The following is a 26,714-nucleotide window of genomic DNA, read 5'->3' as shown; positions in this document are numbered from 1 at the left end:
CACAAGGAGGGTCACTGGTCCAAGGAGTGCCCCTCCAGGGGGAGCCCCAGGAACCAACGCCTGTGCCCATGTGACCAGAAGGGACGTTGGAGTAAAGATTGTCCCTCAGTTTGGAAAAGTGGTGGAGCTGCCCCCCAGTACCCTGTCCTCCAGTCTTCTCAAAACTTGGAACATCGGGAAAGCCTGGGTGCTGGCAATGCTCCCACTTTCTCCACCTCTCTCACCAAGCCCTGGGCAAAAACAAAGGCTGAAGGTAAGGTTACCCACTTTAACATGGCTAAATTCTCTGCTTTAACCAGTCACTCTGACTCTACCTGTCCCTTGACCCCTCGGGTCATAGGCATTGAAGGGGAAACTAAGGAATGTCTCCAGACATATCCCCTCCCCCAGTTGTTTAAACACTCCTTCCTTATGCCCTCCTCTGACCCTGCCCCTTTGTTGGGAAGAGACCTGATGGTGAAATTGGGGAGCCAATTTTCTCTAGTTAAACCTCCCATCTCCCTTTTGCCGCTGTTCACTGTCTTCCCCAGTTTGCTTGGGAGTGTGGGAGACAGTCAGGCCAAATATTTGGGACCCTGGAATTCCAGAGAGAGCTACTTCTGCCACTCAAGCCATTGTTAGTCTCGCAGACGCTAAAGTGCTCCCCCATCTCAGCCAGTATCTGATTAAGCCTGAGACCTGGGAAGGACCACAACCTTTAATTGAAAAATTCCTTAAGTACAGAATCTTTGTCCCTTGTCCATCTCCATGCAACACTGCAACTCTTCCCACAAAAAGGTCTAATGGAGAATACTCACAGTTTATTTTTGCTTTTGAATGTACTTGTCCTGGGGAATCAAGTCCATATCAGTAACGTGGACAGTCTTGCCCCAAGGGATTCGAGATAACCCTCATTTATTTGGCCAGGCTTTGGGAAGGGATTGAAGGCACCTGAAAGCAGCAGGCAGTAGCTTAATTCAGTATGTGCATGATATTCTTACTTGTAGCCCCACCCAAGAGGCTTCTTTGGCTGCTGCCACAGAAGCCCTTAATTTCTTAGGCATTCGAGGCTATAGGGTCTCTTGGAACAAAGTGCAGATAGCATGCCAGTCCATAAGGTATCTGGGCAATGAACTCACACCCACCTCTCTCTCCTTAACCTCTGAGAGAAAAAGGACAATCCTGTCTATCCCTGTTCTAGCTACTAAGAAACAAGTTCAAGTGTTTTTAGAAATGACTGGATTTTGTAGACTCTGGATTCCTAATTTTGGTTTTATTTTTAAACTCCTTTATGGCCCTACTCAGGGCACTGACTCAGACCAGGCTAAAGTTTTTGAGACTCTGAAAACTAATTTGACCACCACCCCATCACTAGACCTACCCAGTCTGGGAAAACCTTTCATTCTGTATGTTGATGAAAGGAGAGGACAGGCTTTGGAAGTCTTAACCCATTCCTTAGGACCTGACCCCAGGCCAGCTGATGTTTTTATTTACTCAAAATATGTTTTCCTTGTTCTACATACCTATGGAGCAATCTGGAAAAGGGGATATCTGACAGCAAAAAATTCCCCTCTCAAACATGCCCTTCTATGTTTTGGCCTTGCCACAGTCATCTTTAATTCTCTCCAGAGAAATTATCTTTTATGCCTGGGAAATTGTCTTTTCTTTATACTCCTTTTGTACCTGCTTGGTGTGTGTTTGCCTAACCTCCTTGTCTTTTCTAGAGTGCAAGCCATCAACTTCCAGATGACAGCCCATGCTGTATACCAACCTCCGGCTGAATCCAAGCTCTCCAGTCCACTGGACCTGGCACCATCCAGGTTCTGAAGTCTGATCCCTTGAACAGGACCCATCAAGGCAGGGACAACTCTATGCCCCTTGCCAGCAGGAAGAAGTTTCAGAAGCTGAGACCTTCGCCCTTTACCCCAAAAGAATATGGGTTCAATCTTTTTGAGGGGGGAATGATGGGGTTCAGACTCTGGGAACTTTCTTGAGCTCCCTGGAATCTCCTCACTTAACCTGGCTTTTCATACTCAAATCTGTTGACCATTGTCTGTTATCTCTTGATTGTCGCACCTGCTTCCCACCCAACACCCTCCATTGTCTGCTATCTCCTCATAGCCTCCAGCTGTTTCCAGCCCTTGACCCTCCTTAGATTCCCTCCTTGGACTTCTCCTCAAGACCCTTCCTAAACCGCTCCTCCCATCACCCCGGACTACCAGACCCCCCCCCCCCCCCCCCCAGATCCCTCCTATACTCTTTTCTGTATTTAAGTCCCACCTTGCCTCCATGAAGGGGCTCAGATTCAATCCAGCTCAGACTCTGTCTAGCTGGGATTCTATCTGGCCCACTTGTGAATACAAGCATAACAAATGCTTAGGCTCCTTAAGAGGCAACCCAATTTGGCGAATCTTTAATAAACTTTGTTTTTTTTGGCTTTAAAAAATAAAAAATAAAAAAAATTTAAAAAAATCAAATTAACCAGTGGTTTATTTAATTGCTTTTTTCCATAAAACCAGCTTCTAGTTTTATTTATTAGTTTAATGATTTTCTTACTTTCAATTTTATTAATTTCTCATTTGTTTTTCAGGCTTTCCTCTTTGGTGTTTAATTGGGGATTTTTAATTTGTCCTTTTTCTAGTTTTTTAATTGCATGCAATCAGAAATATAGAATTTCCCTTAAGTACTGCTTTAGCTGTATCCCAAAAATTTTGGTATGTTGTCTCATATTGTCATTTTCTTTAATGAAGTTATTGATTGTTTCTATGATTTGTTCTTTGACCCACTTTTTTTTAGGATTAGATCATTTAATTTCCAATTAATTTTTAATTTCTCTTTCCATTATCCATATTAATTTTTATTGCATTATGATCTGAAAAGTATGTGCTTACTATTTCTGCTTTTCTGCATTTGGTTGTGAGGTTTTTATGTCCTAATCCATGGTCAGTTTTTATGTAGGTGCCCTGTATTGATCTATCATAACTAGCTTTCCCAGAATTTTATTTACCTCCTTAACTTCTTTCTTGTTTATTTTTTTATTAGATTTATCTAGCTCTGAGAGGGGAAAGTTGAAGTCCCCCACTAGTACAGTTTTAGTTATCCGTTTCCCCCTGTAACTCATTCAACTTCAAAAATTTAGATGCTATATCATTTGGTGAATGTATTAAGTATTGATAGGGCTTCGCTGTCTATAGTACCTTTCAGCAAGTATAATTTCCTTCTTTAGAATTTTTAGATATATTTTAAAAATTAGATCTATTTTTGTTTTTGCTTTGTCTGAGATCATTCTTGCTATCCTTGCTTTCTTTGCTTCAGCTGAAGTGTAATAGATTCCGCTCCAGTCTCTTACTTTCACCCTGTATGTATTTCTCTACTTCAAATGTGTTTCTTGTAAATGACATATTATAGGATTTTGGTTTTTAATCCATTCTGCTCTCCACTTCCATTTTAGGAGTGAATTTATCCCATTCACATTTATAGTTATGATAACTAACTGTGTATTTCCCTCCACACTATTTTTCACTCTTTCTTACAACCCACCTTTTTCCTCCTCACAAGTGTTTTACTTCTGATCACCACCTTCCCCAGTATATTTTCCCTTTTACCAGTTCACCCTCTCCCTTCTATTATTCCTGTCTTTTTTACTTCCTTATAGGGTAAGGTGGATTTCTATATCCAACTGAGTCTATATGTTATTCTCTCTTAGAGCCAATTTTGATGAGAGTAAGGTTTAAGCTTTGCATGCCCCCCAAACCCCATCTTCCCCTCCAGTATAATAGTTCTTTCATGCCTCTTTTATGTGGGGCAATTTACCCTATTCAATCTCTCCCCTCCTTCTTCTTCCAGTGCAATTTTCTTTCTCCTTTTTTTTTTTGAGTATCATTCCATTGGAGTCTATATCCACACCCTCTGTCTACATATACTCCTTTGAATTGCTCTTATAGTAATAAAATTGTTAAGAGTAACAAATATCTTGCCATATAGAAATATAAACAGTTTAACCTTATTGAATTTTTTAATGTTTTTCTCTTTCTTATTTCTTTTTTTGCCTTTTTATGTTTCTCTTGAATCTTATATTTAGAGGTCAAATTTTTTATTCTGCTGTCGTCTTTTAACTAGAAATGCTCAAAAGTCCTCTACTTTGTTAAATGTCCATTCTCCACCCCCTTAACCTCTGAAAGATTCTATTCAGTTTTGCTGGGTTGGTGATTCTTGGTTATAATCCTAACTCCTTTGCCTTCTGGTATATCATATTCCAAGTCCTCCAGCTCTTTAATTTGGAAGCTGCCAAATCCAGTGTAATCTTGACTGTAGCTCCACAGTATTTGAATTATTTCTTTTTGGCTGCTTACAATACTTTATTCTTGATGTGTGAGCTCTAGAATTTGACTATGATATTCCTGGGATTTTTCATTTTGGGATCTCTTTTTGGAAGTGATCAGTGAATTTTTTCAATTTCTATTTTGCCCTCTGGTTCTAATATAACAGGGCAATTTACTTTGATAATTTCTTAAGAGATGTTATCCAGGACTTGTTTTTTAATTGTGGCTTTCAGGTGGTCCAATAATTCTTGTATTATCTCTCCTGGATCTATTTTCTAGGTCAATTATTTTTCCAATGAGAAATGTCACATTTTCTTCCATTTTTTTCTACTTTTAAAATTTTATTTTATCCTATTTTGATGTCTCATAGAGTCCTTAGTTTCCATTTGTTCCATTCTAATTTTTAAGGAATTATTTTCTTCAGTAAGCTTTTGTACTTCCTTTTCCATTTGGCCAATTCTATTTTGGGGGGAATTATTTTCCTCAATAAATTTTTGTATATCTTTCCCCATACTATTGATTCTTTTTTCATGATTCTCTTGCATTACTCTCATTTCATTTCCCATTTTTTCTTCCACTTCTTTAATTCACTTTTCAAAATCTTTTTTAAGTACTTCTAGGAGTTTTTTCTGGGCCTGAGACCAAATTACATTTTTCTTTCAGGCTTCATGTGTAGACATTTTGACACTACTATTCTTTTCTAAGTTAATGCCTTGATCCTCTCTATTACCATAGTAACTTTCTATAGTCAAGCCCTTTTTTGATTTTTGCTCATTTTCTCTGCTTTGTTGGATAACTTGGGGGTTTTATGTTAGAGTTGGATTCTGGTCCTGCATTGTCCCAAGCTTTTCATACTGGGACTCCGGGTCTTACTGTTGGCTTTCACTGGGTTTCAGGGCTTAGCTACTTGCTTTCTCTGGAGGATAGGCTTTCCTTTTGACTTGTACTGGGGACTGGGGCCTCCCCATTAGTTTTCCCTGGGTGTGGGGTTTAGCTGCTGGCTTGCTCTGGGCTGAGGGGAACTGCTGCTGGGTTACTCTGGAAATAGGATTTTTGTGCTGGTGGCAGCAGGGCCTCACCACTGGTCAGCAATGGAGTCCAGGCCTCCCTGGTGACCCACTGTAGGGGTGGGGTCCCTCGGGTGGGGCCTTGCTATGCTTCACAGACTGCTCAGTTGCCTAGGGGGCTGTTAGCTTGTAGGAGGGTGGGGCCTCACTGGTGGGCTGCCCCAGGCTGGGAGCCTTGCTGCAGGCCCCCTGTATGAGGTTGGCTGCTGCTGTTGCTCTTGGACCTCACTCCTCTCCAAGTCGGTAAGCTGCTTCCATGCTCCTGGATCAATTCTGTGGCAGTTTTTTAGTTGCTTGGAGGGGACTTTGGGAAGGCTTCAGAGGGTTCTTTCCTCACTCTGCCATCTGGGCACTGGAAGACCACCTCTTAATTCTTAATTCAAGTCCTATTCCAGAGTGGGAACTACCTTCATTTTTCAGTCTTAAAGAGATAAGGATTGCTAAGAGCCCTTAGTTATTCCTCATTCAGCGACCAGGTCATTTTCCCTTAGGCCACTTATTCTTTTTAACTTTCCTTGGTACCATCAAACAATGCTGCAGTTTTGAACATGGAATTTCGCCTAATGGGCTACCTTGGGGTCAGAGGGGTAGAAGAGGGATGCCTACTTTGTGAGTTGACATAACCCAAAAGAAGGCATCCCTGTAGTGCAGCCAGACTACTTGTCCATGGGGTATAGGGAAACCAGCCTCTAGCAGAAAGGATTCTTGCTCTATCTGATGCTGCCTAATCATGCACCGCTCCAGTCTACTTACCCTTCAGCAATGCAGTATTTTACATGCAAAACCTACCTCTCATCTTATATCCACAGTAAATCACAATGCATTATTTGATATATTTACACTGAAGAGGATTTGATATGTTAATAACAACAATACGCTCATAATGTATTTTTCAATTTGAATTAATTTTGTAGCTAATTCTAGCTACTGAATGTCTTCATTTAAAATATACATATATATGTATATTGTTCGGTATTTTAATTAGGCCCAAAGGAATATATTTGCAAATTTTGGTACACTTCATTTGTTATATTAATGAAAAGGCACATTAAATCAAGTTTCATGTGGATATTTCATTATGTACACTGCTCTTACATGTCACTAAAAGAGATTTATATTAGAGGCTGTAACCACAAATAGCCACTGTGGACACATTGCTCATTTAAAATTTAAAATTTTGTTTTAAGGTGCTGAAAAACAAAACACCCCACTGTTTACCAAGTACTACAAAAACTGCCACATTCAGCTATGGATTGGGGTGTGCTGTGGATCAGAACTGGTTCTGGGAAAAATTGGAGGTATAGTACCCCCTGGCAATTATATCTTGATATCTTATATCTTCCTCAGGGTGGTATCCTCTTGAGGGAATGTAGTTAGCGCTTCAATCTCATGAAGGTCATGCTTGAGCAAAGCTAAGATACATGTGAGTAGCTTCATTGTCTCTTCATTTGGATCCTTGACTGATCTAGAACCTGCTTCTTCATTCCCTGTCTCCTCCTCACCTCCCATCACCCCCCAACAGGGAATTCTCTGAGAAATGTCCTTTTTTGGCATACAGATAATATAAGGATAGCTACAAAAGAATTAAATGCATGTGCACACACACATATGAAGTGAGTAGAGTTGGCCACTAAAAAAGGAAGGGTGAAGGTTTAGAAGAAGTCCAGCTCTAACAGACGCGTACTCCCACTGCATATGCATGCAGAGCCCCTTATAAGGACAATTATTTTAATAACAATAATCATCATAAGACTAATGATAGTTGACGTTTGTATAATGCTTTAGGGTTGGCAAATTTCTGTGCATGCCTTATCTCATATGAGTCCTCCAACAACACTGTGAGCTAGCTATTATTATTGCCACTTGACAGATGAGGAAACAGAGGCTCAGTGAGATGTTCAAGTCTATAAGAGGCAGGTTGGTGTAGCAGAAAGAGAATTGAACTTGGAATCACAGAAACTGAGTTGGATCTTATCTCTGCTACTTACTGTCTACATGACCTTGGAAGTCACAACCTCCCTGGGCTTCGGTTTCCTCACTTGTAAAATAAAGGGGTTGGACTCAATGACTTTTAAGCTCCTGTCCATCTATGATGCTCTATTATGCTTTGCCCATGATCATACAGCTAGACAGGATTGGAAGAGTGAATTCATTTCCCCTCCATGTGACTTCAAGATCAACAGGCTTCTCCTACTGCCATGCATTGCTTCTCCATTGAACCTGGAGGAAGGGTTTATGTTCAGATAAACAACAGAGTTGGGTTTTACTGGATTTTTGAAAAAACTTCTGGCTGATCGGTGTTTCTATAGGGAGTGAGGCAGTAGATTAGCTAATCAGTCACAGTTATGAATAGGGCTTTGTCTCCCTTCCACAAAATATGTGTCATTCGGGAGCTGGACAGTACCTTGTATCTACATTGAAATAACAGAAAATCTCTAATTGCTTTCAACCCTTCCTTCTTTTCCAGGCCCATTGTATCTCTGAATCAATGTTCTCAAGGTCTTCCCTCATTTGCCAATACTCTTCCAACACACACACACACACACACACACACACACACACACACACACACACACACACACACACACACACACACCCCGACACTTACACAACTAATAAGTGTCCCTACCCCAAGATTATTTAAAAAAATATATGTTAGCAGGAACAAAAGCCAAAAGGATGTATTTCTGACATGCAATGACTGAACGAATTTTTTTAAATCATCGTTTTAGCATTTGCTATGTGCCAGGCATCATGATAAGTGCTGGGGGTACACAGAAAAAAAAAATAAGACAATTCTTACCTTTCCTGCTGGCTATCTTCTCACCAGCCCACCTTGCCCCATTACATTTGTGTCTTTTCCTTTCCATAATCAAATCAGTAATGCCAATGCTACTGAAAATGTCCATCAGTTTAATTCCCTATGACTTAATTCACTCTTGATTTAGCTTTCTAAACCCAAGTACCCTTCCTCTGACCTCTACTCCCTGTATCTGTTATACCCTAATCCCTTACTAGAAATATAAACTCTTTGAAGATAAGGACTGTCTGAGAGCTTAGCACAGTAGATAGCTCATAGTAAGCACTTATTATATACTTTTTTATTCTTCATTCAGTATCCTTATATTCAAAGATGTGGAAACAATTCACATAGGGGACCGGTGGGCAATGAAAGTAGGTTTTGATCTGAGATGTCACAGGGATGGTGAGTGGAACAATAGGGCAGTCATAGTCAGTGGAAAGGAAAAGATTTGGGCATCCCCTTAGAATAATAGTAAACAATGATCCAGGTGTTCTAACCCTTTTATGCAACATCCCCAAATACAAAAATGCACACACAGAGAATGATGAATCAGTGTTCACTATTTCTTGCTGTTAGCAGATAGAAAGCTTCTCTAAAGTGAGTGCTAGCCTTATCTTCTGAATCTGAGGGTCTACTGAAACAAGAATTCTGCCATGCCCTTACCTCAGTGTAATGTTTTAATCCAAGCATTTAGGTTTACTATTCAACAAATAAAGAGGAAGCATGGCGTGGTGGATAAGAGAAGTCATGAAGACCTGGGTTCAAGTCTTGCCTCTGGTGGGTGTGACTGGTTGTATGACCTGGCAAAGTATCTTGACCTCTTAGTTCTACAGGTAACTCTCTAAAACTCTAAGAGGAGGCACCAACTTGAAAAGCAGTTGCCAACCCATATTGGTAAAGGGAAGGTCCATATCTAGAGTTACCCAAACCAATGAAAGCACAGATTCATTTTTTTAAAAAAAATCTGACAAACTACTGCTTGATAGTTGAATTTAGGAAGACAAAACTGTCTCTAAAAAAATCCAAATTGTAAAAGAGGTGAGTTACAACTATCCTGTGGCACACTCAATGTGTGTTTATTCCATAAATGTTAATGCACATTAGACACGTCCTAGCACTAAATTTCACTCAAAAGTTTATGTGCCGTTAATATTAAATCTCCCAACTCTGCTTCCATTGGTGGGCTTCAAGCAACATACACAGACACATGATGAGGAGCCAGGGGGAGTGAAGGAGACTGCCCATCTTATAGCTGATTTCCCAAGGGTCTTCATATGAAGTGACTTGAAGACGTTCCCATCACTTGATCTTAGAAAATTGATAGGAACTCAACAAAAGACAAAATCGTGTGCATATCACCTATCCTTTCTGTTTCTCTACCTTAATTTTTAACCTTTCTCTTACCCATATTGAGAAGAACAGTAGAATTCAGTGCAATTCAATCAGGGATTGATAATGAAATGATAAAAACTCAACAGAAATTTTGAGAACAAGAATATTGAATAAATATTCAAGGCGAATGACTTTTGCCTCATAACGGCAATATGGGGATAGGGAAAGGCTTATCAGTGTTTTGGGAATAATCCTATATTTAGAGCTAAAACGATGTTAAATGCCATTTATCTAGCTCTACTCCCTCTTTTTAGAAATGAGAAAACTAAGGGTAAGAGAAGGTAAGTGACTCACCCAGAGTTGCACTGGTGGTGAGGGAGGAAGGTTTGAACCTGGGTACTTGGACTCTAAAGTCAGCATTCTTTCCTTTGTACCACAGTGCTTTTCTGTATTAAAATGATGTTAAACATAATAATAACAAACATTTGCATTTTACGTAGAGGTTTACAAAGCACTTTTCATGTATTATTTCACTTGAGCCTCACAACAATCTACTGAGGTAGATACTATTGGCATCCTCATTCTACAGATGGAGGAAACTATGCCTGAGCTGCCCATGGTCCTAGAGACAGTATTCAAAGTCAGATTCAAACCTAGCTCTTCCTGATTCTAAACACTTTTCTCTTTATACCATTCTGCATGATAGAAAGATAATAGGTAACAAAGCAGGAGAAAAGAGTGGCCAAAGCATGACTTCAGAGACAGGTGGCATTCCATTCTAAACACCTCATTTACCACTAAGATATAGACAAAGATGAGGAACTCCTAAGAAAAGTATGATTAAAGGGGCTGCAAGGATAGATTTACAAGGAAGGATACAGCAAATTAAATATATATAACTTCTCTAAATGAAGACTAAGGGCATAGGAATGGCCATTCAAATATCTATAAGATATTTAGGCCAGAGAAGAATTATTTAGCAGGATGCTACTATAACTAGAAAGGATGGGTTTTGTTAAGAAAAGCTGGCGATAAACATCAAGTAGAATTTCAGGATTCTCAAGATCCCTTGGCTTATGGAATCTTTCCTCATAGGAACATTGTTATACTTTTCCACTAGACATGGGGAGCTCATTCGGAAACATAGGCATCAGGTAGCCTGAGATCGTAGACCATTTCCATTTCTGCCAAATGTGGTTTACCAAAAAAGAAGTAAGACTGGGAATAATAATGTGCCTCCTAGAGATGTGGCCAGATGTTATTCCAAAGAAAGGCCTAATTCTGTTGAGTAACCTTGTTCCTGGAAGCAAGTCTGCCTTTAGTGAAATAGACAAGTAGAGGAAAGTTGGCATTTAGGCTGTTTCTCGTGTGTAGGGCTCTCAGGTTCCCAGGACAAGGTTCTCAGGATGCCTAGGTCCTTCATGTTAAGAGCAAAGGATCTAATAAGTCACTAATAGTTTGAAAAAGGGCTAGGCATCCATTTTTCTTTTTATTCATTCAATTTATTCATTTATTCCAAAAGAGAAATAGCATTTCACCATGAATATAGCTACTGTTGGCTAGGAGGGACTCACCTCTTATTTCAGAACTATGCCTGAGGTTTGGGGATCTGTTCAGGCACTGAATCTAGAATCAATCAATCATTAAGCATTCATTAATTCCTATTATATGTCAATCAATTGACAAGCATTTATTGAATACTAGAGACTATATCAAGTGTTAGGGATACAAAGAAAGGCAAAAACACTACCTACCCTAACAGGTTTGAGTTCACATTCTAATGGACGATGCCATGGTAGACACTGGAATATAATATAGACAAAAAACAATTGTAGCCCTTCCTTTAAGGATCTTACCATCTGTTGGAGTAAACATGTACATGTATCCCAGAACTCAGGGGACTTACAGAGTTGGGTTCAATTCTGAGGGGCCTGACTCAAAGAAGGGGTTGGACTCTTTCTTCTTCTCTTTCCCACCTCAAAGTAATTCCAAGGACATTTGTTTTTTTCCAAAAAATTTATTAATTTATTTGTTTTCGGTTTTCAACCATCACTTCCATAAGTTCCAAATTTTTGCCCCCTCCTTCCCTGAGACGATATGCAATCTTATATGGACTCCACCCATATATTACTATTAAACACATTCTCACATTAGTCATGTTGCATAGAAGAATTTTAAAAATGGGAGAAGTCATGAGAAAAACAAAACAAAACAAAACATAACAAAAGAGAAAATAGTCTGTTTCATTCTGCATTCCAACTCCATAGTTTTTCTCTAGATGCGGATGGCATTTTGCATCATAAGTCAAGGACATTTCTAAAACAAAGGTTTGATTTCTCCCAAAACATGGATATTTGGGGTGTCGTTTTAGAAAAGGTATTAAATGTTTAATACAGATGTCAGGCATAGGATAGTTATTTATTTCCTTGGCCACATAATCTGCATAAGATGTAAAGGATACATGAAGAAATATAGAAAACATATAAAATACCCTGTTTAACTCATTATTCTCCTCTGAAATGATGGGACCACAGAACAAATATTTCCCATTTCCCTGAGACCTTCACTGTCCAAAGGCTACCCAGAATCTAGATCTCCTGGCTAGCTAGGGCACTGGTTTTCTGTAGTTCTTCAGCCTCAGGATGATCTTGGCAGCAGTCATTTTCTTTCAAGAAGCCTAATATGGAGGAAATCTTCTGCCCTCCTCCTGGTTCTGTGCTCAAGTAAGGAAACAGTAAGACAGAAGATAATAGACAGAGACTTGAAGTTGTCTGCCTGGGCAAGCATCTTTCTGCAGCAATGTGCTTGCGCTATTAACCATTAGTGAAGCCAGATGGGGTTCATGTGGCTCCATAAGTTCTGCTGTGCTCACAAGATCTCTACAGAAGTGAGGCAAAAGGAAAATCAACCAAACAACCAATGTGCATTTATTAAGCACCTACTCTGTACCCAGTGCTGTGAGTACTATGACAGAAGAAGAGTTTACATTGTAGTGGGGAGTTACAACATGTTCACAAACAAGATAGAATATCACTTTGGAGGACGGCTCAGAGGGGAGAGAGTGGATTAGAGAAAGCCGCTGGGAGGCAATTGGTGAAAGTAGATGGGGGCTTTGTAAGTGGAAAGAAAGGGATGGATTTATTCTGCAGAGTTCTAGGGAGCAAAACTAGGACCAGTGTGAAAGTTCCAGGGAGGTTTAGTTCAGCTCCAAATAAGAGTTTCTAGTATTTAGAGATGTTCCCAGTGGAGAGAATACCTTTTGAAGTATGAAGTCTCTCCATTTAGAAAGAAGATTATTACCTGTTGTGGAAGACTGAAAAAAAACCTTCTTCCACCTCTCATTTCAATTCAGGTCAGCAAAAATGCATCAAATACTCATGGAAGGATACTGTGCTAGGCTGGGGATACAAAGAAAAAAAATAAAAACAGCCCCTGCCTTCAAGAAGTTTACATTCTAAGAATGTGTGTGTGTGCGTATAAAGATGGGAACAACACATACTTTTTGTTTTTTACATTAATACATTACATTAATGCAAAGTAATTTTCAGAGGAAGAGGGCACTAAAAACTGAAGGGATAAGGAAAGGCTTTCCCTTTGTTAGTGTGGTATAGCCTATGGAGCTTTAATGTTTTCCAAAGCACAAAGTAAAACATCTAGGGTTACAGAGCAAACTAATTCTATTAAAATACAGCTATCAACATATTTTTTAAAAAATTCACATACCCCTTGATTCTTGAATCCCATGCAGGCCCATTGACCAACAGTTAAGAACCCCTGTTATAGTAGGTTATGCCAGGACTAACCCTTGAAGGAAACTAAGGATTCTAAGAAGCAGAGATGAGGAAGGAATGTATTCCAAATGTGGGGTATAGCCTAGATAAATGTCTGGAGATGGAAGATGGCATACTAACTTCAAGGAACAGCTTATCAGACATTTTGGTTGAAATGTAGAATGTGTTAAGCGAAGCAGGATCAAATTGGTCTGAAGCCAGATAGACAGTGAAGGTGTTTAAATGCTAGTCTTAGGAGTTTGGACTTTCTTCTAGAAGCAATATTGCAATACTAGGGATATGACGTGGTTAAACCTAAGCCTCTGATATTCTATGATTATAGTGATTTAGAATCAGGAAGATCTGAGTTTGAATCCTACCTCAGATACTTATCAGGTTTGTGGTTCTGGTAGTCACTTAACCTTCAAGACCTCTGTTTCCTCATCAGTAAAGGCCATAATAACCTCACCTATCTCACAGGGATGTTATGAAGAAACAAATGAGAAAACATGTAAAACACTTTGGAAATCTTAAAGGGCTATGTAATTGCTAGCAATTAGTATGAATTTATTTAATTTCCCAGGATTTTAAGAAGAGGCCTGGCAGGAAAAAGCGGGAAGAATTCATATTTGTTATAGAATTTCAAACTCTGGCTCCAGATTAGAAGAGATATTGGTTGGGGGTGGGGAGGTAGGTACAAGGGCTGACCTGGTTTCTTAAATCATCCCTCGCAAATCCCACCAACAGTGAACAAGTGATTGGGGTCTTCTGGCCACCCAGCACTGCAATGACGCAGGTGTTCCAAAAGCAACAGCATGTTCTCAGTCCCAAAACTACCCCTGGATGGTTTTTTTTTAAACTTCCTGCTACAGGGATGGACTGGGAGGTGACCCTTGCTTTAGAGTTTCTTTCATGGTCAAAACCCCCAAAACTTTTAATGAAAAACATGCCAGCTATCTATCTTCAACATTTGTTTCATATTAAATGCTGCTTATTTTGAAAAGTAAAAATCACATTCATAATAAAGATGATACTAATCATTCACAATTACGTACTTGGTTGAGGTTTACAAAGTACTTTACATACATTCATAAGCTGCAGCCAGGGAAGGGGATGTGAATGCTGGATCTCTTTTGTTTTTCTTGCCATTGGCCCTGACTCATTCCTCATACCAAAGGCAATTCCATCTCTGTCTTTCTGTTTCTCCTTGCTTCCAATTTCCCATTTCTTCAATGGAACTCTCACTGCCTGCTTCTGACCCATTAACTGGCCTTGTCCCATGCCTCCAATGCTCTCCCTCCTCATTTCTGACCTCTGACCCTCACCCCCCAAATCTAGAATGCTCACTCTCCTCTTCCCAATCCCTCTTGAATTCTTTCAAGTCCCAGCTAAAATCCCACCTTCTATAAGAAGTCTTTAAGGACCCCCCTCCCCCTTAATACTAGTGCCATATCCCTGAGATTCCCTCTTACATGGATTGAAGATACTGGTTTGCATGCTGTTCTCTTCATTAGACGGTGAGCTTCCTGAGGACAGCGACTTTTCATTTTTCTTTTTATCTACAGTGTTTAGTCCAGTGACTAGTCCAAACGTTTGTCAATTTAACTTGTTTGAGAGAAATCACAATAATCTCATGTATTAGGAACTATTGTTTTAAATAATGTATGTTTCCCAAAAGACCCATTACTGTAGAATAATCCCCCTAAAACACTTTCTGCTGATTCACAACAATAATCTCTTTTTTCTCTAAAATCAGCCTTTAAAAATAAGCCTTCGTAACTCAAGGTCTGAATGAGATGATTTGGACTTTTTGTCCAGATATCAAAAAGCAATTTTAGCTAAATGACTGGTCTGCATTGGTTACTGGGTTACAGAGGGAGGGAGAAAAGAGAAAGGGGAAGGAAGAGTAGAGAGATTCGTGAAGGGAGGAGAAAGTAGAGGAAGAAAAGGAGACAGAAAGTTGAGAGAGAGAGAGAGAGAGAGAGTTGAGAGAGAAAGTTCCTTTTGTGCTTTTTCATACAGGTCTCTTTCATTCTCTGAGATTTTAGGGGTTCTCATCAGAGCACCTTGAAAAAATTGAGTCATCTTTCCCCAAATCCCAAAAATACTATGGTATGACTTCCCCTGAAAGTACTGGAAATTTAGAGTCTTAAATTTAGGCCACTTTCTGGACACTTTGTGGCTATAAGCAGCTTGATAATCTCAGGTATTCATTGTGAATGCAACCATGAATTGACTTTAAGTGGTTATGAGCCTAACATATTATATTTCAAACAGAGCTGCACACTTCCCCTAGGACTAGTTCTGAACAAGTTTGCACTTGTGTGCTAATGAAAGGAGTGACTGCCAAGTAGATCAAATCCCTATTTCTTCATCTTAAAGCTATATAACTCTATGACTTTTAACCAGCTCACCTTTAAATGTCTATGTATCCAGGACAAATGAGGAAAGACTCATGTTTGTATTCTGGATCTGACATTGTGCCAGGCACTGCGATTCTGGGCAAGTGACTTAACCTTTCCAAGTCTGAGTTTCTTTGTCTGAAAAATGGGAATATTACAATGAGCACTATCTGCTTCTCAGGTTTGTTGAGAGGAAAACAGTTTGTAAATCTTTAAGAAATGCAGGTCATCACTATTACTTTATAAACATGGGGCTTAAAGCCGAGTTTTTCTCACCCCTTCCCCACCAAAAAGGTGCTACAGCCTTAAATGGGATGAATTCTGGGTCTAGAAGAATCAGATGTGCCTAGCTACAAGAAATACTGAAGTGTAGTATGTACAGAAACATGATTACCTGGAGTCAGCTATGATGGTCCTCTGGGGAGGTGGGTAAAGATGCTCCAAGCTGTTTTAATGCAGTCTTGGGAATTACCTTCTTCCTCTGAAGGGCAGGGATTTCCACAACAAAGATACAGCTCAGGGAAAATTTTCCTTCTTTAACAAATTCTAATTCACATCACTGAACTTGGACTTTTAGGTCTAACTTTCAAGTGCTGACAAAGCCCAACATGATTTAGCAGGGATTTTAATGAGGTTACACCCAGAGCCATCTGAAACTAATGAGCATGCTGGCAAGAGGGGGAGAGAGGACTTCAGTGGGGCAACTGCCCTCAGAATTTGGAGGGGGTGTAAGAGTGACAGGGAGGGGGCAGAGGGGAAAGGAGGGGGAAGGGGAGAGAGAACGGAAGGGGATGAGAGAGAAGAAAGGAGAGGGAGAATTTGAGGAAGGGGAGAGAAAGACAGAGAAAGTGAAAGGCAGAGGAGGAAGAGGGGGGAAAGAAAGGAGAAAAGACAGAGGGAGGGAAAAAAGAGAGAAAGGGGAAGGAAGAGTAGAGAGCTTCGTGAAGGGGGGAGAAAGCAGAGCAAGAAAAGGAGAGAGAAAATTGAGATAAAGGGGAGAAAGTCAGAGTATTGAAAATGGGGAGAAAGGTGAGGAAAGGGAAAGAAATGGATTGGTAAGGAAAAAGAAGAAAGAAAAGAGGGAAAGGAAAAGGCAGAGAAGTTGACCCTTATCTATACATTTTTTTGACACATCTGTTTCATTAAGAAGAATCCAATGCCACACCCAGATTCCCAGGCATTCTTGTTCCTGGTCTAAAAAGAAAAGAGTGAGTTCTTCAGTCTTTGACCCCTTTCTCAGGTCCCCGGGGGACTGACTCACACTCACACCTGTAAGCCTGATTAGCAGACCAAGTTTGACTTGATTAGTCAAGTGTGAAACGCAATACAGGCAGACATTTGAAATTCAAGTTTTCCAGTAGCTATGTTAATATAGAGTTTGGGACATGAGCAGGATACAAATGAAGCAGGACTGTAATAACTCCTCTCTCAGGTACAATTTCAGAGTTTGGGAGGGAGTCTCAGAGATGAGTTAGTTCAATCCCTACAGACTGTAGGTCATGAATAGGAACCCTAGGAAGTTGAAAATGACTTTCCTAAGATCACACAGCTCATTTCTGCCCGAGCTAGGGATAGAACTCTGCTTTCCTGCCTTTTGGCTCATTACTCTTCCTATCCACATACCGTTTCCCTTGAGAAATCATAAATTTAAACCACAGGATCATAAAATTTTAAAAAATGGAAGAGATGGAATGGACATCAAAGGTCACCTAACCCAACTCCTGCCCAAAGCAAGGAATCTTGACTAATAGACATCCCCAACTGGTTGTCCAGCCTTCATAAGAAGAATGTAGTGACAGGGAACTCCCTCCCTGCTTGTTGTTGTTGTTTTTGGAAAGTTTACTGGAGTGGTTTGCCATTTCCTTCTTGAGCTTATTTATTTATTTATTTATTTTTACAGATGAGAAAAACAGGATTGTGTCTTGCCCAGGGTGACACAACTAGTAAGTGTCTAAGGCCAGATTTGAATTCAGGAAGATGAGACTTCTTGACTCCAGGAACAGTACTCTAGCCACTCTGCCATCTAGCTGGATGGGGAGGTTTTCCTAAAAAAAAAAAAAAATGACTTAAACTGTTACAGCATAGGAGCAGCTAGGTGGTGCAGTGAATAGAGCACCGATCCTGGCATTAGGAGGACCTGAGTTCAAATTTGATCTAAGACATTTGACACTTACTAGCTGTGTGACCTAGGGCAAGTTACTTACCCCGCATTGCCTCAACTCTCCCCTCCAAAAAAAATGTTAAAAGAAAACAATGTTATAGCAAAAAAGTAGTGAATGACTGGAAAACAACCTAAAATGTGGAAGAAGGCTTAGATTTGCCCTTATTGACCCCACAGCTCAGAACCAAGGATAAGAGGTGGAAGATGCAATGGGGCAAAGCTAAACTTGATGTCAGGAAGAACTACCTGCCAGTCAGAACTCTCCAAGAGTGGAATGGGTGTCCTTGAGAGGTGGTGGATTCCTCCTGAGGTCTCCAAGCACGGACCTTTTATCAAGTATGTTATAATAGGCATTCTTTTTAAAAATATTATATACGATAGGGATTCTTTAGGGCACGGCTTCTTAACCTGGGGTTCACGCACTCCTAAGGGATCCATGTATTGATTGATTGATGGGGTGGGGGGAGAGGTATCTGTGAACTTGGATGAGAAAAAAATCACCTCTTAATTATAATATAATTGGTTTCCTTTGTCATTCAACGTATTTTATTTTATGCACTTTAAAACATTGTTTTTCTGAGAAGGGTTTCATTGGCTTTACAGGACTGACAAAAGAGTCCATAACACACAAAATAGTTTAGAACCCCTATTTTAGGACATGGGCTGGACTAAATGACCAGTCGGGATAGTCAGTGAGTCAATAAGCATTTACCAAATGCCAGGCACTGTGCTGGTACAGTGTCTGTTCTCAAAGAGGGCACAGTCTAATAAGGAAGTCAACATGAAAACAACTGTGTACAAACAAGATATAGACAGGATAAATTGGAGATGATCATCAGAGTGACGGCACTGATATTAATGGAGGTGAGGAAAGGCTTTTTGTAGAAGATGGGATTTTTAAGCTGAGATTTGAAGCCAGGACTCAGAGATAAGAAGGGAAAATATTCCAGGTGTGGGGAGCAGCCAGTAAAAGGGCCTGGAAGCTAGAAATGGGGTGTCTTGTTTGACAGCAAAGAGGCTGATGTCATTGGAACACAGGGTGTGTGTGTGAGAGACAGGAAGGTATAAGAAACCTGGAAGGAGAAGAGGGGGCCAGACTGAGAGGGGCTTTGAATGCCAAACAGTCCCTCCTTCTTGTGATTCTGTGAGATGAAATTTTTCTTCCTGCAATTTTTACTTAATAGCTCCTAGTACTGGTATCTGCAGAATAAGCTTAGTCCCTCCTTCCCCCAGACAATTTTTCAAATATTTGAAGGGAGCTCTCATAAGTCATCTTTTTTCCCAGCTAAGCATCCCCAATTACTCCAACCAATCTTTGTAGGGCCCTGTCTACTTTCACCAGGCTGGTGTCTCCTCCTTGATGTGTTCCAGTCCCTTCTAAAATGTGGGACTCAGACCTGGACGTGATCTAGCTGTGCCAGTGTCAAATATAGCAGGACGAGCATCTGTATTCCTCTGGACACTACACCTCAATAGTCATTCCTTCTGTTTTCGTTCTTCTCAGGCTGCCCTCTAAGCTTCTCCTTCCATCCTGAAGCCTCACCAAGTGCCAGTTCTTCATCCAGCCCAGGAATTCACACACTGCCCCTGCAGCTTTTCACTTGCATCAGCTGGCATCTCCTAGAAGCTCCAGTTATTTAAGGAGGGTGTGCAAGTCAGCCATCTCTCATTCCTTTCCAGGCAACACTGAGCTTTCCTTACCAATCCGCCTAATTAGGCTCCTCCTCCTCTTGGCAAATTCCTTTTAAGAGCTGTGTTCCCCTTAGAATGGAAACACCTTGAGGGCAGAGATCCTTTCTTTTTTACTTGTATTTGTATTTCTAATATTTAGCACAGTACTTGAAGCATAGTAAGTATTTAGTAAATGCCAATTGATTGAGAGACTGAACACTTCCTAAGATAACATTACTATTCTGATCGGCTACCTTCCAGGGCAGAAATCATAGAAATCCACTCAAACTTCTGGGTATTTTTCACAAGTCTCCTCTGTAAGCATGTCTAGCCCATTCTATACTCATGTAGTTGATAGAGAGAAAAAAAGAACCCAAGTGGAAGATTTGACAGTGTTCCCTAGAGAATTTCACTTAATTAGATTTAACTTAGTGCTTAGCTAGTTAAAATATTTTGGGATCCTAATTGTGTTAGATATTCTTCCCAGCTTCCTGGCATGGCTGAAGTTGATAAGCATGACTTTTATCAAATCATTGATAAAAACCAATATGTAATAGAGCCAAGCATGGATCCTTGGGGGACACCATTGAAAACCTTCTTACATATTGACATTGAAGCAAAAATACCTTATTAGCTGTGAGATCCTGGAAAAGTCATTTAAATTTTTTGAGCCTCAGTTTCCTCATCTACAAAATGGGAAGGATAATAATTCTCCATAGTTTTTATAAGGTGTAAAACAGGGAATTAGACTGGAAGATCTAAGATTCCCTTCAACTCTAAATATATGATAAAATAATGCATGTAAAGTATATAAGGCTTGATAAATATCAGCTACTATTAGTTTAAGGGCTCTTTCCTTTCCTGCTAATAGCAGCTTATTCTCTGTACATCTTGAGAATTTCATCCTGAGATCTTTCCCATTACATGTGGGCTGATTGCCTCAGTAGAATTTTAGGACATAGGCTCCCAACTATACTTTCTCTGCACCCTTTGAAATCTGCTCTCCTCAATGTAGAGTGCACATCTTCTTCTCCAACACAAATTCTAAGATCAATTGATCAATAAGAAGTAAGCCCCTACCATGTCAATCACTGTGCCAGGTGCTGGGGGTTCAAAGATAACTGTTAAATAGGTCCTGCCCTCAAGGAGCTTACATTCTCTTAAGGGAGAAAACATGAGAATACACACACACAACACATATGGGAGGAGGTACTAACTACTGCTAGGTGGTGCAGTGGATAAAGGACTGGGTCTGGAGTCAGGAAGACCTAAGTTCAAATCCAGCCTCAGATACTTACCAGCTATGGGACCCTGGGCAAGTCACTTCACCCTGTTCGCTTCAGTCTTCTCATCTGTAAAATGAGCTGGAGAAGGAAGGGACAAACCACTCCAATTTCTTTGCCAAGAAAACTCCAGATGGGGTCAGGAAGAGTTAGACTGAAGCCGCATGAACAGTAGCAACCACTAAATGCTGGGTCATGGGATTAGAAAATTTGCATATAAGAGTTGGCATCTGAGCTGAGGTGTGAAGGAACCTAAGTATTCTAAGAGGTGGAAGTGAAAAAGGCCTGAATTCTTGGCATGAGGACAACCTGTGCAAAGGCATGGAGATGGGAAATAGGGTGTCATATATGAGGAATACAAAAAGACCAGGTTGACTAGATTGGAGAGCATAAGAAGAGGAATAATGTATAATTGGACTAGAAAAGTTGGTTACAGCCATTTTATAAAGGACTTTAAAGGCCAAACAGAATTTATTTAATCCTAGAGATAACTGGAAGTCACTGGAATTTATTGAGCAAGGAACTGATGAAGTCAGAACTTTGGTTTAGGAATATAAGCAATGGGAAGGATGGAAGTGGAAAGGGAGAGAGTCGAGGCAGGGCTACCAAGTAGGAGCCTGTTGCAATGGTCCAAGGGTGAGGAGACAAGGTCCTAAACAAGAGTAGTGGATATTGGAGTGAAGAGAAGGGGATTTATGGGAGAGATGATGTAGAGGTGGAATTAGCAATACTTGGCAACAGATTAGATAAGACATGGTGGTCATTACCCTTCTCTCCCCTGCCCCACCCCCCCCAGGTTATTGTCATCATTGCTACCCCCATGGTTAGTTCCTCCTTATAGGTTAGAGTAAGATACAGAAGAGAATGTCTCTTCATGGAGTCTTCTACTAGTTGAAGGATTAGTCTATAATTAAGGCAAATCAAGATATCATTAGTGACTTTGCTTTGGGCAGAGAAAGTTACAGCAGATGTTCAGAGAACTGAATATCTTTGAGCTGAATAAAGGTTATCATATCCTTAGCCTTCCTCAGATGTGTGATCCATTTCCCGAATGCCTCATCCATCTCCTCTTCTTGTCCAGGTCGTCTGCAATATATTATATCATAATATTGCTTCTCCCTCTGCCTCTGCCGATCTTTATGCAGATATTCTCCACCACATTTCCCTACTTTGGTTCTCAGATTTTCTCATATATGCATAAGTTTTTAATACACAAAACTGCTCAACATGGCCCCATTTCTTTTCTCTATTTTCTATTTTGAATAAGATAGTCCTTTCCAGACTCACATTAAAGCAATAGATCTCAGTCCATCAAATCTCTGTGATACCTATGATTTGCCTTTTTGCATTAAGATATCTAATTATTGTCCAGATTTGGTCCATTCCTGTAGGGACAGTTGAAGCCATGAGCATTTGGTTTTTGATTTTGTTTTGTTTGTTTTTTGCTGGTTCCTTTCTTGGGCATGGCTTTTGTGGATTTCCAATAAATGATTTTCTGTAAAGACAAAAATCAAACTATGACTCCCTGGAACTCCCCACTCCCTCCAAAAAAACTAGAAATCCTTTAGCTTGCTAGTCTTTTATTTTTTCTGGATAAATAAATTTAAATCTGTTCAGCTCAGTCCTAATTGTCTTTCCCTATTCTCTGAGAAGTGCATACTTGTACCCCAAGACTTGGCATCTTGCGTATGTCACTTTCTGCTTTTACAAGTAGCTTAGAGTTTCTCTGTTTCTTTCTACATATTGCTGAATTAAAAGATGTTTTCCTTTACTGGGATTTGTTCTCTCGGTGGCACAGTCGATAGAGTGCAGGGCCTGGAGTCAGGAAGACTCATCTGAGTTCAAATCCAACTTCAGATTCTTATGGAATAATAATAACAAAAGCTCTATGAATTCCCAGTTTTTGATTTCACTTTAGATTCATTCTGAAAAAAAAAAAAAGAGGGCATTTGGTCTAAACTGGACCTTAATCAAGACAAAGACTGAGGATAAAAATGTTAGATTGAAGATAGACTCATAGAACATTTGTATGTTGGGGAAAGATCTAACAATGAGGACAATGAAAGGGAAAAAAAGATCTATAAGATGAGAGAAAAATGGTATAAGGTAATGATCCAATGACCTATGGCTCACGTTACTGATGGAAGTAATTGAAAAGTGATGATCAAATAGATTATGAGTGACTTATAAGGTAATTCAGATGCAGGGCTGATATACCTGTCATGTCCTCTAAGCAATCATTTTTTCCTTTACTGACAAATGTCAAACAAAACCCAATACCATCCATCTCTTAGTAGACGGTCTTCACTGGGTGTGAGGAAGAGGGAAAGGGATTGTGTCAGAAAAAATAGATCACCTGGTTACCAATCTTCTGAGAGATAATCCTGTCTGAACTTAGACCAGACTAGACCAGTAAGACACAGTCTGTCACCGGGTCTGAGCCAGACATCTTTCCAGCTTGGTAAAACCTGCTAGTGTTTTATATTATCAGCATCAGTTCCAACACAATACATGGAACTGGAGGACTCTGACGACGAAAAAGTAGTCACATCAAATGTGATAATAGTATTAACTGTCATTCCTTTTAAACCTGGTAAAATGCTTTGCATACATTATTTCAAAACCCCAGAAGATAAGAACCGCAGGTAGAACGTAACTATTCCCATTAGAAATGAGAAAACTGGGGTTAAGTAATTTACTCAAGGTCACACAGCTAGTAAATCTCAGAGCCATGATTTGAATCCAGGTTTTTCCTGACTCCAAATCCAACATTCTTTCTTCTTTTCCATTATCTCACATTTGGGAAAGACTGGTGTTTTGCTTTGCTCATGTGTTATGATTCCAAGAATATTAGGTTTCTAGATACGGTTGGAGGTGGGAAAAACACCAAACTGAAAGAGATTAGAAAAAGATGGCCAAGCTGGCTGAAAGTCAAGAGAGATTGCTTAATGAGTAAAATGATAAAATACAGATTGCCAGGGTCTTTGAAAAGCTTATTCACTGTTAAAAGCAAAATTGAGACAACATAATAATCCTCTAGAATAACCCCTCACTCAGAAAAAAGGCCTGAAAACTAAAACTTAAGTGATTAGTGAGAGTCTGGGAAAAGAACCCAAGGACTTATTGACCAGAAACACAAAGAATACAATTTAGTGAAGAATAAAGGGATAAAATTTGGAAGCAAACATGTTTATGAACAAAAAAAAAAATCACTCCAAAGGGTGATCTTTGTTTTATAATGCAGCTTCATGAAAGAAGGCACCTCACCCCCACCCTGCCTGCTTCTTTGAAGAGGTATAGGACTATAAGTGTAAATCTGCATAGAATGTGAAACTTGTCTAATATGTTGGTTAGTTTTGCAGTACTGTTTATTCTTTTTAACCTTCTCTATAACTCTTTATTACAAGGGATGATTTCCTGGGAGGAGGAAGACAGAGGGAGTCATTGGTAAATAATTATTATTATAATAATAGCCAACATTTACACAGCACTCTCAAGTGGGCAAAGGGCTCTATAAATATCATTTTATTTGATCCTCACAACAACCCTGTGAGATGGGTGTCTCTGTTCTCCCCATTTTTCAGATGAGGAAAGTGAGACTCTAAGAAATTAAGGAACCTGCCCAAGGTCACACAGCTAAAAAGTGTCTCCCACAGAATTCAAACTCAGGTCTTCCGAACTCCATATCCAACATGATTAGCTGCCTAAAATGCAACTAAAGTAAAAAATGTCAATACAATACATATATATGTATGTATGTATGTATGTATGTATGTATGTATGTATGTATGTATGTATGTATTAAAAAAGACTGATAAGAGAAATGGCAAAGGCATTTCTATTAACTTATTTAGTTTAAGACCAGCACCAATGTCTTACTAATGGTAGGAGACACTGCAATGGGCCACGACTCTGCCCCAGCCCTTGGGACATGAACTGTAGAGGTTGTGACTATGAAACTAGCCTTTCCACATTTCTAATAGAAGAATCCTTTAGAAAAATATGCTGCAAGTCAACCCTTAACTGACCCCTAGAAGGCTAGGTTCCTCTTAGAATGAAAGTGTCCTAGGACAATGTGGCATGGCAAGGCCACATGTAGGTGGTGAAACTACCCATATGGAGCTGAGTTTTAATGACTTTGCAAATGTTGACTGACAAATGCTTTAAGTCCGTTATATTGACTTGTGTACTCACCACTATCCCATTCCTTTAGCTTGCCTGCCATAAACAAGTTCTTCTTTCTATAGTCTGCTTTTCTTTAAAGATGGAGCCATCTTTAGTCCTTCTGGTCTATATCTGGCCACTGCACCCAGATGGCTCTGGAGGAGAAGGTGAGGTTGGTGATTTTGCAAAAGTGACTTTTCACTTAAATCCAATCCACTTGCAAGTCATGGCATCACTTTCCTGATGTCATGGTCTTCTTTGAGAACAAAGGGCAAATAACAACTCTTTAAAGAGAAAAATTCCACCACCTCCAAAGAATGGGCACGATTTCCATAATTCTCATCTAAGTTCCTACAACTAACTTGACCACCTAATACTTACCTGTCCCAATTCCCATAACTATATATATATATATATGTATATATGTCAAAATATAAATATATATATACATATATATTCCCAACACAACATCTAACTATCCTTAAGATCATGATCCCGGTGACCCAGAACTTAGTTCCACAGCTGGCTCTGCTACTGACTCACTGTCAAGTTGACTGCCTCTGTCTCACTCATAAAATGGGAATAATATGGCTAAACACTGGCCTACCTCAAAGGACTCTTGAAGTCATGCTCATCGAGTGCTTTGGGATCTGAGGATTAAAGGTGCTGTAACTCTCAAACAAAGACTATTATTAAGACAACAGAAGCCCAGAAGTAGGTTCCTTGGGCTCAACCAGCTGAAACTTTTGACACCCACCTTTCTTAAATAATAATGCTGTGTGCAGGTGCCATTCTCTTTGCGTCTGACTTCATGCACTTACAAGGTAGGAAAGGACTACATAAGTTATCTGGTCCATCCCTCTTGCCTTCTGGTAAGACTGAGTATATAAAGGATAAATGCATGTCCCCTTTCCTTAAAATCTCCAGAAGTGATTACACAGTTTCTTGGCAATACAGCTTTTTGCCTTATAAAAATAAAGCCTTGAAGTAAAGTTCTTCATCATATCTAAATGGATTCCATACTGCTGGAATTTATGCCCTTTTTTGTCCTTTTCTCTGAGGAAATAGAAAGCAGCTGCTTATGTTCACTCGCACGAGAGCCTCCTTTCTTAGATTTGTTATTAACCTGTCCCTTTCCTCCCTCATCATCCTCACCTCCCAGCCAGACTATTCTAGGCTATTTCCCAAACCTTTCACTACATTTACTGTCCGACTGAAAGAGATGACTGTGGAATATATATAGATTCCATTTCTTCACATGCCCCAGTGAGCCAGGAGGCCTTTGCTGTGGGGACAGACCCTCTCTAGGAAGGTAATTTCAGGTTCAGGAGAAATTCTAAGATGGTAAAGCTGTCACAGAGAACAAATGACAAGCACATTACCATGCTCCCTAATGACTCTCTGAATGTTTCCCTTCATTTTGTCAAAAATAACACCATCATCTTTCCACAACACTCAAACACCTGTCTGTTCCAACCCTTCCTTCAGAATGAATGTCTTCACTCACTGTCACCCAGGGCACAAATGTTTCTGTTCTCTGAGACTCGCGAAACCTTCCTGAAATGACTCCATCTCCCACCCTCTCCACCTCCTTAGCAAAGGTGCCAGATGGCTTCCAGTTTTAATTTCTAAAGCCCACCCTCCTCTACCTATCTTTCTTTCCGGAACATTTGCAGACAGAAAATTAGAATTCAAGTCCTCCCTACTGGTGGGGTGAACCTGGGAAAGTCACCTTAGTCTCTTTGAGTTTTCTTTTCCTT

This window comes from Notamacropus eugenii, chromosome 2, assembly GCF_028372415.1.
Source record: "Notamacropus eugenii isolate mMacEug1 chromosome 2, mMacEug1.pri_v2, whole genome shotgun sequence".
In the NCBI taxonomy this organism is placed as follows: domain Eukaryota; kingdom Metazoa; phylum Chordata; class Mammalia; order Diprotodontia; family Macropodidae; genus Notamacropus; species Notamacropus eugenii.
This window is presented reverse-complemented; position numbering follows the sequence as displayed.